This window comes from Drosophila persimilis, unplaced genomic scaffold (assembly GCF_003286085.1).
Source record: "Drosophila persimilis strain 14011-0111.01,24,50 unplaced genomic scaffold, DperRS2 tig00000202-arrow-arrow-pilon, whole genome shotgun sequence".
NCBI classification, from domain to species: Eukaryota; Metazoa; Arthropoda; class Insecta; order Diptera; family Drosophilidae; genus Drosophila; species Drosophila persimilis.
The window spans coordinates 1-13842 of NW_020825301.1; the positions used below are offsets into that span (position 1 = coordinate 1).

The 13842-nt window shown below is 46.9% G+C and overlaps 4 pseudogenes; 2 read left to right on the forward strand and 2 right to left on the reverse strand.

Annotated features, from left to right (window-relative positions):
• Nucleotides 1-1489: 1489 nt before the first annotated feature.
• LOC6589422 lies at nucleotides 1490-2209 on the forward strand (annotated as a pseudogene).
• A 1259-nt stretch (nucleotides 2210-3468) lies between these two features.
• LOC113565894 lies at nucleotides 3469-6597 on the reverse strand (annotated as a pseudogene).
• A 125-nt stretch (nucleotides 6598-6722) lies between these two features.
• Nucleotides 6723-9319, forward strand: LOC113565895 (annotated as a pseudogene).
• A 632-nt stretch (nucleotides 9320-9951) lies between these two features.
• On the reverse strand, nucleotides 9952-12792 carry LOC6589419 (annotated as a pseudogene).
• Nucleotides 12793-13842: the final 1050 nt, after the last annotated feature.

The following is a 13842-nucleotide window of genomic DNA, read 5'->3' on the forward strand; positions in this document are numbered from 1 at the left end:
AGAAGATAAGGGTTTCAATTAACTTTCATGTTTTCGAGATAAGCGTTTATTATAATTAAGATTAAGTGACTCCCAAGCAGGGGCACTTGACGTGGTACATACATATATCCAGCCATTCGCCTAGACGAATGCGCAGAAAAGTTCAAGTGGAATCTATCTCAAGATGTTGCATTCCAAACATAGTCCACGGCTCGGATCTTGTCGAACAGCAGTCGGCCGAAGCTGTTCCTCTGGCTGAAGATGATGTACATAGTTCTTGTGTGGGATGCAGGAGATTCCGTTCTTGGCCAGATGGTAGTGGGTGGAGCAGGTACAGGTCATGCGCCGTCTACCGCGCTGGTCCAAGCCCAGGAGGGAGCAGCCCCCGTTGTTGAGCTTTAACGCATTCACGCGAAGTGATGTACGTCATGCCCGAATGGACGAGGCTGCGGTTCTCGCCCGTCGTCTTGTGCACCCGCTCAATGTCCCGTTGCACATAGGAGCCGGAAGATGCACTTGGTCTTATGGTTAGTCCAGTAGATGCACCCTCGCTGTACTCGGTCGATATGCGGGCAATGTGCTCCTGGCGCGAGAACAGCAGGAAGGCGGCAGGTAACACGCAGGGGGGTCGCGGGGCCGGTACAGGCAGAGGTGGAGCAGGCCCATTCCCCACGGCTCACGCAACCTTGTCGGCCAGAATCCTGAAGACGGTTTCCAGATGCCGTTATCGAACAGCTGTTCCACCCCCACCCCCCCTGTCGAGGTCTGTTCTTCTTCTTCCTTTGCATGTCATATGTATTTTAATAAAATACCAGAGCGCTGCGAACTTCGGTATTTTTGCTGTGGATGGATATACCAGTGTTACCATTTTATCCTATTTCTAGATCTAGCTTATTTAAAAACAGAAATTTATAGCTTAAATCTAGCCTTTTTATGTCCTACATATATTTTTAGGCATTGCCCAAAAGAATAAACTAGCTTTATAAAAAAAAAGCTATAAAATACAGGAGCATGAGGCGGCATTATGCCTTATATTTAACCTTATGATGGATTTGACCGTTTTAGCCTTTTTTTTTTACAATTTTTAGCTTGTTCTAGCTTTCATTTTTGTGAAATCCAGCATATTTTTACGCTCAAAATCTGGTAACACTGGGTCACAGCAAACTGACTCAGAAATTAAGAAGAAGACGAGATTTGCTGGCTAAAATTTTTTCCACGACGAAACGAATATTATAAAGTAATTTGATCTGCTAATCACCGCTTCTGCCCGACAGCATTAAGTAAGTGTGTGCATCGACCATTATTTGTATAGTATCGAGAACACAGGGCTACGCATGCAATAGGAGCCACTAAAACCCCAGGCCCAACCCAGTATCAACAAAAGAGGGGAGAGAGTGCGCAAGAGAGAGAGGTCAGCAAACCCGCAATTAAAAAAAAGTAGACACGTACGAGAGTTGCACGGGCGGCGTAGATCGACGAAAGAAGAGACGCAGCAGACACAGCAGCAACCATGTCATACCGCGACTTTGGCAATCCGCTCAGGAAGTTCAAGTTGGTTTTCCTTCTCGGCGAGCAGAGTGTGGGAAGACGTCGTTGATTACACGCTTCATGTATGACAGCTTCGACAACACCTACCAGGCAACCATCGGTATTGATTTTCTATCCAAGACCATGTACCTTGAGGATCGGACAGTGCGCCTCCAGCTGTGGGACACGGCGGGCCAGGAGCGCTTCCGTTTCGCTGATACCCTCCTACATTCGCGACTCCACGGTGTGCTGTGGTCGTCTACGACATCACCAATACGAACTCATTCCACCCAGACGTCCAAGTGGATAGATGACGTTCGCACAGAGCGCGGGCAGTGATGTCATCATCATGTTGTGTCGGGCAATAAGACGGATCTGTCCGACAAGCGACAAGTCCTCACCGCAGGAGGGGGAGCGCAAGGCGAAAGAGCTGAATGTGATGTTCATCGAGACCCAGCGCCAAAGCCGGTTACAATGTGAAACAACTGTTCAGACGCGTGGCGGCGGCGCTGCCCGGTATGGACTCCACTGAGAACAAACCCTCCGAGGACATGCAAGAGGTTGTGCTTAAGGACTCGCCCAACGAGACAAAAGATCCCGAAGGCGGTTGTGCATGCTAGAACTAGTTCTAGACAACCAACGTCACACCCAACCAACCCAACCCCCATCCTCCGCTACGACAACAACAGCAGCAGCAGCAGCATAGCATTTTCCACACACACCGCTGGCAACGGGTGTGGTGAGTGTGCGTGTACACACAGGTGTAGCGTGTATGTGGCTGGATCAGCGGATCAGCAGTAGACAGAGGATGCGAAACCTCCGGCAAACAAACATCTATACACACATACACAATTTTATGTTTAAGTTTATTTATAAAGTAAAAATGATAGCAAAAAGCAGAAAATAGACTAAACAAACAAACAACAATTAACGAAATCGGCTAACTAATTAATGTTAATTATCTAATGCAATGCAATTTAAATGAGCTAATCCTGAGGCAGGCCAAGATGCATAAAGCATGAGGCATAGAGATCGTAGAAACGAGAGATCAGGGATCAAGAGAACAGTTTCCATTCTCACATTCACATTCACCCGTTCCCCTGCAAAAGTCCCCATAAATACAGACGACAAGAAGATGCAGATGCCGTAGAAGATCACACGCTTTTATGTACTTAAATCAGGCCAAGCGGTAGACGAAGATCAGAACAGATCCCCCAAACAACATTCCATTTGGCATCTCCACACAAAAGCATGCGAGCATAGGCCAGTAAAAGTACATAGATACCACTGAGAGCCAGCCTGTGTTCAAATGATTCCACGGCTAAGCAAATAGTTTTTTCCATTTATAGCCCCGTTCTGTTTCTGTTTGCGGCTTTGTTTTGCCCATTTTTACTTGGTTGGTTTTTGTTTATAGCTTCGGCAACTGTAAAACAACTGGAAACTTTTGATGGCATAGGACTTGGCCACGTGCATCTTATGAATAAATATAAATATAAATATATATTATGTATTTTTATGACAAAAATAATGAAACAGACAGACAGGCGGGCAGGCAGGCAGCACCGAGCACTGAGGCAGATGGCAACCGTAAACATTTAAAAATATTATTAACGATTTTTGCTTCGATTAGCGAGAGAATTTGTGCATTTTTTACGCGAAAAAGCATATGGCTTACAAAATTGATAATATAATTGAATAAAGAAACCAACCTAAAACATTTGAATGCAATTTTTAATAAATCAAATTATGAAAATGAAAATATACACTTTACTAGAAATAATTAATTCAAAACAAAAGAAAAACTAAAACCCCAGAAAGTGAATCATGATATCAGAATAGTTCTTCGGTTCGGTCGCTGCAATTTGGGGCGCCGTATCTTATCGGGCGTGAGTGTTGTTAACTGATTCGATTCCCGCATGGACTGCGACTGGGGCTGGGGCTAGGCGACATGAAATATAGGACTTAGTTTTTTGTTTGTTTTATTTCTGAATTCCGGTTTCATAAGCGTAAATATATTGAAAGAAAAAAATGCCAACTTGTTTGCTTTGCAAATACACATTAAGTATAAGATATATAAATAGAGTTTAAGATGTGGTGTCCCTAGAAGTTGTCCTCGTTTGTGATAAACTCATCGCGTATCTTCTGCAGCTTGGTGATCAGCTCCGAGACAGAGACCTCACCATGCACCTTGTTGTCGCGTGTGCGCACATTGACGGTATTCGAGGAACGCTCCTTGTCGCCGACCACCAGGATAAAGTTGAACTGGGCCAACTGAGCATTTCGGATCTTCTTGTTCATCGTATCGCCGGCATCGCAGTCGGCCTCGCTCATGAAGCCAGCGGCATGGAGCTGGTCCTTGACTGTCTGGGCGATTGATCGTAGGCCGGACCCACTGGGACGACCATCACTTGACGGGGCGACAGCCAGAAGGGCCATTTGCCAGCATAGTTTTCCGTTAGAATGGCAATCATACGCTCCACAGAGCCCAGGATGGCGCGAATGGATGATCACTGGACGCTTCTTTCTCGCCGTCGTCGGCAATGTAGTGAGATTAAAGCGAATGGGTAGCTTGGAAATCCAATTGTATGGTGGGCGCACTGATGTGCCCGCTTCAAAGCATCCATAATAGTAATATCAATCTTGGGGCCATAGAAGGCGCCATCTCGCCGGGAGATCTCCTTCCAGGGCATGCCGAACTCATTGAGAGACTCCTCCAAGGCCTTCTCAGCATCATTCCACTGCTCGAGCTCGCCCAGATACTTCTCTGGACGCGTGGACAAAACAAGCTGGAAGGTGAAGCCGAAAATGTATAGACATGCTTCAGGAACTCCAAACAGCCCTTCATCCTCGCTCTTGATCTGCTCGGGAGCACAGAAGATGTGCGCATCATCCTGTTGGAAGCGACGCACACGTGTCAATCCAGTCAAGGCGCCCGAGAGCTCATTGCGATGCAAAACAACCAAACACCAAAGTCGGCCCATGCGGAGTGGCAGCTCCCTCCAGGATCTGTTGCGAGTATCAAAGATAAGACAGTGGCCAGGGCAATTCATGGGGCTTCAGGGCGAATTTCTCCTTTCTCCGCCCTCGAAGGAGAACATATTCTCGGCATAGTGCTGCCAATGTCCGGATGTCATCCAGAGTTTGGCATTGTAGATGTTTGGCGAGATGACCTCCTGGAAGCCCCGCTTCCTGTATTCCGACTTGATGAAGCCCATCAGCGTGTTGTAGATGTGCGCTCCACGTGGCTGGAAGAAGCAGGAGCCAGGCGACAGCTCGTGGAAAAAGAACAGTTCCTGCTCACGGTCAATTTTGCGATGGTCTCGCTTGGCGGCTTCCTCCTGAAGCTTCTCCCATTCCTTGAGCTGCTTGGGATCGGGGAACGAGATGCCATAGACCCCTCTGCCAATGTCTCGGCATCGGCCTTGCCCTCCCAATAGGTCGACGAGTTCTTAGTAATCTTCAGGGCCTTGACCTTGCCTGTGTGGCGGACGTGGGGACCGCGGCAGAGATCGATGAGAGAGCCGCACTTGTACACAGTGGTGCGATCCGTGGTCACCTTCTCGTTCAGAATACGCAACTTAAACTCGTTGTACTTGAACATTTCCAACAGATCGGCTTTCTTCATCTCCAGACGCTCAAAGTTCTGCTTCTCTTTTACGATTTGCTTGACCAGGGACTCCATGGTGCCATAGTCGTTGGTAGAGATCTACAAGAGAAGACCTCCATTAATTAAAGGCTTTTTGATAAGAAGAGAAACCTGAAGTACTTACGCCTTCCCCCTCCAGATGCATGTCGTAGTAGAAGCCACTCTCAATGGGCGGACCATAGCAAAGATGTCCACCGTAGATGCGCTCCATGGCCTCACCCATTATATGAGCGGAGCTATGCCAGAAGGACGGCCTGCGCTTCGGGATCGTCGAACTTTAGCAACTGCAAGGAGCAGTTTTTCTTCGAGCACTCGATCCAAGTCCCAGACCTGTCCGTTCACCTTGGATATAATTGTGTTTGTCGGCCAGACCTTGGCTGATGCCACGGGCCACATCGTAGGGCGTGGTCTCCCACGAGATGGCATCTACTTGCTTGCCATCGGGCAAGGTGACTTTGATGGTCTCGCGAGGCTTGACAGCCAATTCGGCGAGGTACTCAGCCTTGCATTTCTCCCAAAGGATATTACGTTCCTCAATGTATTTGGGCAAGGGGCTAAGTTCTAAATCGAAAGGAGGTCTATTCAGTGAATGTTTTTTACTAAGGAAACTCGCGACTCCTTACCCTTGCGACTGTCTCCGGCAGCACCGGCCGGCTTCTCCTTTTTCTCCTTCTTCATTTTGCCAGCCTGCAAATCGAGGGAAAAATCAATAAGTCTACGAAATCACAGCTTATTTTTTTATTTGGTAATATTTTGACTACGTATGCAGTCGAAAAGCAATTAGTGGAATGATTTTTCGGTGTCTGTTATCGTGCTGGCGAGCGCTGGCACTGTTTATTTGAACAATTGTAAGCGAGGCAATGACGATGACAAATTTCTTTCGGCTCTTCTTGTACTGCCTGAGGGACCACCTATCTATCTTTGAGCGTTTTCTTCTCCGGAATTTTAAAACTGATGCAATAGGGGAGGTACATTCAGTCATACAATGTAAGAGGGTCGAATCGAGTAAGTGACGTCACAGCAGCCGGCTGGCAGTGATTCAACTCGAGCCCCCTCATAAATGGCACAACATTTGTAGTACAGGCAAAGGGAAGAACACTAACACTTATGAACAGTAAGGACAATGCTATGTATGGCCTAAGGACACCAACCAAAGTTGCGTAGCAGCGATAGCTTCTTAACAGGCCTTTATCTGGTTGATTTTCCTGCTGTTGTAGTAGATGCTGTGTCTGATATTTGGACGCTGTGGCTGGCACCGATCGCAGGCAAACAGCGCTGCTTATTGCTTTACAAGACCTGACGCCAACGCCAAGCGGCACAAGTTTCAACATAACTCTGTAATCTGTCACTTCTCATACACTGCAATGCAATTCGTTTAGAGTTTAACATGCCTTTTGCTTGTTTAAATCCAAATGACTTAATTCCGGCACCACGTTGTCACCCATTTTTCGAAAAAAATTTAAAGAAAGAGAGGAGGGAGAGATAGAGCGAGAACATGTGACCAGATTGGAAAAATACCTAAATACCGGAATGTCAGCTGCTAAAGCTTTGGCGCCAAATCGATTTCGAAATGGGACCCAATGCGTGGATGTGTGTAACGTCCAGAAGGAATCGTTTCCGACCCCATAAAGTATATATATTCTTGATCAGCATCAATAGTCGATTGAGCCATGTCTGTCTGTCCGTCTGTCCGTCCCTATTAGCGCCTAGTGCTCAAAGACTATAAGAGCTAGAGCAACGATGTTTTGGATCCAGACTTCTGTGATATGTCACTGCTACAAGAATATTTCAAAACTTTGCCCCACCCACTTCCGCCCCCACAAAGGGCGAAAATCTGTGGCATCCACAAATCTCAGAGACTATTAAGGCTAGAGTAACCAAATTTGGTATCCGCAACTCCTGTTAGATTCACTATAAAACGTATATGTATCTCAAAATTTCGCCCCACCCCCTTCCGCCCCGAAAAGGACGAAAATCTGTTGCATCCACAATATTGCAGATTCGAGAAAACTAAAAACGCAGAATCATAGATAACGACCATATCTATTAGATTACTGAATCTGGATCAGATCAGACAATTTTTATAGCCAAAAGGAACAAATCAATTTGCACTGGCTGCGCAGTGCCCGACGACACGCTCAGACTGATTTTCTGTCTCTCTCGCACGCACTCTTGTCGTGTCGTTTAATATTAGCGGCGTCTGCCGGAGGAGAGCCATACTGACTTAGTATCGGGTATAACCGTAGAGTTGCGGTGTCCGCAGCAACTCACAACGTTCCCTCGTTGTTATTGATTTTTCTTATTGCGCTGACATAATTTTCTTCGCCATCGAGTGCAGCCGTGTTTACTTTGTGTGCTTCGTGGCTGCTTGGCATATAAAAAGTGAAAGCTGTTGGAAAAGTATTGCTCGCCGCGAAGTTAAAAAAGCCAACAAAATTGCACACTTATTGGAAAATCCCCTTCATCACCAACCACCGCTCTCTGGTGGCGCTGAACGTCTTGGGGTAGATTTCGATTTCTACAACGTGGCTTCAGCAAGATTCACCCCAGCCCGGGGGCGGCGCGGGAGTGTGTGGGCGCTTCCCCTGACGGCATCCTCATCATGCAATATGGTGGTGGCGGAGGAGCATGCCCATGCCGAGGACATAGATATCGACCATCGCCCGCACTCGCCGCCACTCACGGGCCGAGGAGCTGCGGGAACCATGGAGCCAGCAATGAGGATCACGACAGCGTCTTGCTGTTTGAGGGATTGGACGGGGCCACGACGGTCAACCTAGACGATATCTTTGACATCATCAAGAATGGAGAGGTCAGTGAGGTGGAGAATCTAGTGGAGAAGTTTGGCATGGAGTGCCTGTCGGCCAGGGACCGGCACGGCTACACTCCTGCACCACTGGATCGCCTTGAATGGAAATGTCCAACTGATGAGATATCTGATTGAGCGCACAGCTCCGATTGATCTGCCGTGCTTGGGAACCCAGGGGCCGCGACCCATCCACTGGGCCTGTAGGAAAGGCCATGCCTCGGTGGTCCAGGTGCTGCTCCAGGCAGGTGTCGCCGTCAATGCTGCTGACTTTAAGGGCCTGACGCCTCTCCACCTGGCGTGCATGTATGGACGTACCGCAACTGCTGCCTACCTCCTGGGCATGGGTGTGCACTCAACAATCTGACGGACATCAATGGCGACACGGCTCTTCACTGGGCGGCCTACAAAGGACACGCTGATCTGATGCGCCTGCTTATGTATTCCGGGGTTGAGCTGCAGAAGACGGATAACTTTGGATCTACGCCTCTGCATCTGGCGTGTCTTTCTGGGAATATGACGTGCGTGCGTCTGCTCTGCGAGAAGTCGCAGCTGGATTTGGAACCAAGGGATAAGAACGGCAAAACACCCATAATGCTGGCACAGGCACATCAGCACCAGGATGTGGTGCGCCTCCTCTACGGCGAGGTGAAGAAAAAGTCACGTTGGATTCCTTCCGTCTCGGAGAGCTGGGGCTGGCTCTTTGGCGGTGCCGGCGACTCCAAGGGACCCCTCTTTCTCTTCCTATTCTCCGTGCTTCTCTGGGGCTATCCCATGTACATGATACGAGCCATTCCGATCACCTGGAATATCCTGCGCCGCTCCCACTACTGCTTCATCTACTGGAACGCCGTCATGTGGATTAGCTGGGCCATTGCCAACCGTCGCGATCCCGGCTACATTCCACTTAGCTCCGATTGCCTACTACCGGGCCATCAAGCAGATACCCTACTTCGATAAGCTAAAGAAGCGGAACGTGATGCTCACGAGGCTCTGCCACAGCTGCCGCTGCCTGCGTCCGCTCCGGGCCAAGCATTGCCGGGGTGTGCAATCGCTGCGTCTCCTACTTTGATCACCACTGTCCATTCATCTACAATTGTGTGGGGCTCCGGAATCGGATGTGGTTCTTCCTGTTTGTCTTGTCGGTGGCGGTCAATTGTTCATTTACCATCTACTTTGCCTGCTATTGCGTGATGATCGAGGGATTCACCTTGCTCTATGTGCTGGGCCTCATCGAGGCGGTGGTCTTTTGCGGCTTGGGCTGGATTCTCACCTGCACTTCGGTAGGTTTCCACTATCGCAATCTATTCTTTAATCCTTTTATCCCTTTTCCTTTTGAACAGATTCTCCACGCTGCATGAATCTCACAAACAACGAAATGTTCAACTACAAACGCTATCCATATCTGCGGGATAAGCGGGGTCGCTACCAGAATCCGTTTTCGCGCGGTCCAATACTCAATCTACTGGAGTTCTTCGTCTGCCTGCCGGATCGGGAGATGACAACGATCTGCTGTTGGAGGATAACATTTGATTAAGAATATAGGATCGAGCCCCGGCTCGTCGGCGCAAGGTGCCAGTGCGCGGATAATGAAAAGAGACGGCAGCCCAAACCCACTCGGGTAGGCTGCCTGTTTTGGTTTTGCTCCAAAAGCTTTGTGCTTAATTGAATGCTCCGCTCCGATGCGTGTTTTATCATCTACAATTGCAATCTCGGTAAGATACGATACCTTTGTAGAAGAGAGGAAAGATGGAGATGTTCCTGGTAGCCTATTCCGGGCCATGGCATCCATCTTTCTTGGTCTGCTTTGGTATCCAATGATATGATCGGCTTGCCGATCATCGCTTTTCTAACTCCTTAACTTTTAGCCTTTAATAAGAATACGCTTCTCTTGTTAATTTTTGTACAAAAATTGTTTATACATACTCGTATATAAAATGTGTTATTTAATGAATCTCTATATTATATACTAAATATAATTAATAAATGGTGTAAGTGTTCACAAAATGCGAGTGCTAGCGAATGCAAGCCCTTCATTTTGTTCATTTCGATATTGCGGATTGAATTGCACAAATAATACTACGAAAAAAATATCAAATCAAATCTAATCGGAGAATATGTAATGGGTACACTTTGGCATGTATCTTGGGTGAGGTGATGGGAATCTAAATGGTACGAATGGTTATCGTTGATTGCTTCATGCACTTGCTATATTCTATTTTCCCTTAGCTTTCGAAGCAGAAATCATAGTTCTCGGGATCCTCCGGTATGGGTGGTGGATCCTTGCTGATATCAACACCCTCTGTATCGAGGAGACGCAGCTTAATCTCCATTGAGAGCAGTGTATCGAAATCTTCGTTCTTTTGCTTGCTGACCATCGGCTGGCCAAGCAGGGCATTGATACCGTCCGTCCAGTAATTGAATATGCTCTCGTCGGGGGCCACAAAAATCCAGTGTCGAGTGATCCATGTTCTCAAACGTTATGGAGAACGCCAAGTTCACTGCTGACTTTCGTATGCGTGTCTCCTTCATGTGCGGGCACTCCTTGCCCTCCAACAGTTGCTTGATCTCGCTGATGGGCAGCTTTTTGGGCAGCTCCTCCAATGTCGGTATGTTCTTCTCATCGCAGTCTCCATAATGGATGACTTTGTGGTTGGGCGATAGACGGGCATACCAGAACTTGTCTTTGGTTCGTGTTCCACGCAAATACTTGGAGAAACGAGTACCTAACAACCATTGAGAACGATTAAGTATACTAAATTAAATCCCTTTGCATGAATGTCTTACCTTCTATCAAAAATGATAGACGCTGTTGCTTGATTAGCTCCAGAATGTGTGGCGATATCTTCTCCTTCAGTTTGACAATGGCCGAGGCTGTGGAATCGCACTCTTCCTTCGACGTGCGTTCCTGCTGACGCAGGGTTGTGATTTGCTGATAGGGGAGTAGAGCTATCTTATTGCGAAAGTCCTCCAGATTCTCTGGTCTGCATTTCAGAGTGCGCTGAATTTGCTCCCGCACCACACTGAAGGTGGTAGTGAAGTCTTCCGCTGTGGCTCGCATGTCCTTCCATGTTCGATTCAAAGTTATGACGCAAATACAAAAGAACTCCTCGAAGGGGGAGTCGTGGGTAAAAAACATGGGCTGAAATCGCCGGATTGTTCGGCAGGCGGTTCACCAATTCGCAGAATGTCGCACAGAACCTTCACCAGTTCAATGGAGGTGCGTCCAAATGGACATTCGTGCTCGTCCGCGCGGCAATGAGTTCTCTCGCACAATCTTTGCGTATTGCTGGGTGTAGTTGCGGGCAAAGTACACCATACAGTCGAGGGCCAGAATGCCTGAAATACAATATTCTGGACTATCGTTTTATTTGGCTTTGCATCACTTACCTGGGGGCGTTTCTATAAAGTCCTGAGCGGGGTTGATTGTCGCACTTGAAGCCCAACTTTTTGTAAGTACTGGGAAAAGTTTATATTCCCAGCCCCCGATCCGCCGCCTCGACGAATGTGGTCGTCATTTTGACTCAGGGCAGTGGTGTGGTCATCAAAGGCAATGCGACGCAGCTCCTTGATTTTATCATGGGCATCCTGATCTTGGGCATTCATCTTCATACGCATGCGCTTCTCCAAAAGGCCCAAAGTCAACGTTTGGAGCACATACAGTTGGTGGGTCATCTCCGTACCCAGCCCATTACCAATCAAGGCCAGGCGGAACTGCTTTGCGCTTATAGTGTTTGCAATCGTTCGCCTGCGAGCCTCATCTGCCTTGAACAGAGCATTTAGCAGTGCTATAGCATTCTGGCGCATCACTGGCGAGTTGACTTCCTGGAGAAGACGCAGAATATCCTGCAACTTGATGTCTTCCGCCACCAGCAAGTGTTTGCTGCTGCACTGAACGATATTTTCCAGATTAGAGAGGGCGCTCTCTCCACAGTTCGTTGGATATTTTTGGAAATTTCTCACAATCTCAATATTTCGTGCGACAAATGAGTTCTCGGGCACTTCCCAGGACACCGTGCCATGCTCCATAAGCTCGACAAAGCTGCTCAAGCTGTACTTGAGGATCTCTTCGTTATTTTGGCTGACATCTTCAATCATCATAATGAGTCTGTCAAGACCCTTCTCCTTAATAAATTCCAATGCAAATGTGTGATCGGTGCTCAGCGATGTGAGATCCTTAAGGTCGCAGGACCTTCTCCTGAGGGCTAACCATTGAGCAGCGTTTCCATGGCATCGCTGGCCGACTTTGACGGCGAGTACTGCAACTGCAGTACAGAGCCATTCTTGATCTCGTTTCGGTTCTTTTCCGTCACATATTTCTTGTTGTTTGACTCGCAAAACTGCAGCGCGTAATTCTGGTGGTCGCTGATGGACCAGCCGTTGCATATATCCTGGATTTTGCCTGCAAGCCAAGAGATATGCACATCATGAGACACACTCATAATAAAAACCTTACTTCCTGTTGCGGCCATTGCGGTGCATTTTAATGAAGGCTTGGGCCTGCGCTGACATCACGATAAGAGTCTGAACCAGAAAGGGCGTTGGTTTAAGGTTTTCGTTGTTTGTTGTTCAAGTCACACAAAACAGAGAATATTACTGCTTTATGGGACTATACCTATATGTAGCCCGTACGTATTGTTCTGATTCTAAAACTAGCAATTGCTTTTAAATATTCAGTTTTATTGACATACTTGCAAGCGGATGTCTCTGATCCAGGTTATCAACTGCGCCATATGATTCTCCCTCTCTACGGCTATCTTCACTATGTGCGAGTCCTTCACCGTCGTTTTTTTCGGTATCATTTTGTCACTGTTTTTAGTAAAATGAATTTAGTTAATTATTATTATTTAGCAAGAGCAAGTGTGACCGCGGATGTATCACCGTCCGACCCTCAGAAATATACCCAAACATACCGTCTCATTTTAAAAATATACCGTAAATATACTGACGAACTCAAGTTCTATATTCAACCCGGTTCGTAGTTTGGCGGTATATTTAAAAAAAACTAAGTTTATATGTATATATTATATGTGGTGTATATCAAGTACATATTTAAACTAACTTATCAGTACCAATTTTAATAGTATTTAAAGTGAATAACATGCTGAATTGCAGGAAACGGGGCATATCACCCTAACTAGTAATTTAAACCCATAATTTCAAAGTATGGAATGAGAATCATTGTTGTTAACCGGTTAAAGGAGATCCTTACCGATTCAAGTTCGGTTATACGAGTGGATACGAGTGGTGCGCGCCAAGTATAAATTTTTTGAAGGTGAATGAGCGAAAAGGATTTAAATGCAATCAATTAAAATTGTTTATTAATGTGACTTACATTTGTATAGAAGGAGGCTATTCCGACAAGTTCATCTATTGGATGCGGTCTATATGAAATATGAAATCCTCTCAGCTTTGGTCAGGTCGCCACGTGGCACCATATGAATGTAAGATAGCTTTTGATTATCTTTTTCGATATCGTCTAGTAAAAATCTTTTGATTATATGTATGTCCAGATATGTTCTGGATGGCATCCTCATTCAATTGGTTATCTTCCTCCTCTTTTTCAGCGGTTGTGGTAGGCATGCTTTCGGCGCCGTCCCACTTCGACGCCTCTTCGAAAACATTAGCTTCCTCATCCACATCCTTGTTTATTTTCAACTTCGGGGCGTAGAAGTTATTTTGGGAGTGTCTTTAAAATTTAGCCAAGTGATATCCTCCTCGATGACAAAACTATTTCAGTGCTTCTGGCTAAAAATAAGTACATAAATGGAGTAAACAGTGCGGGGAAGATGAAACTAGGCCGGGTCTGGTGGAATAGATGCTTGCAGCTTGGCACCATCACAAACCATACAGTGTATGGGGCGTGGAAAATAAGTGGATGATC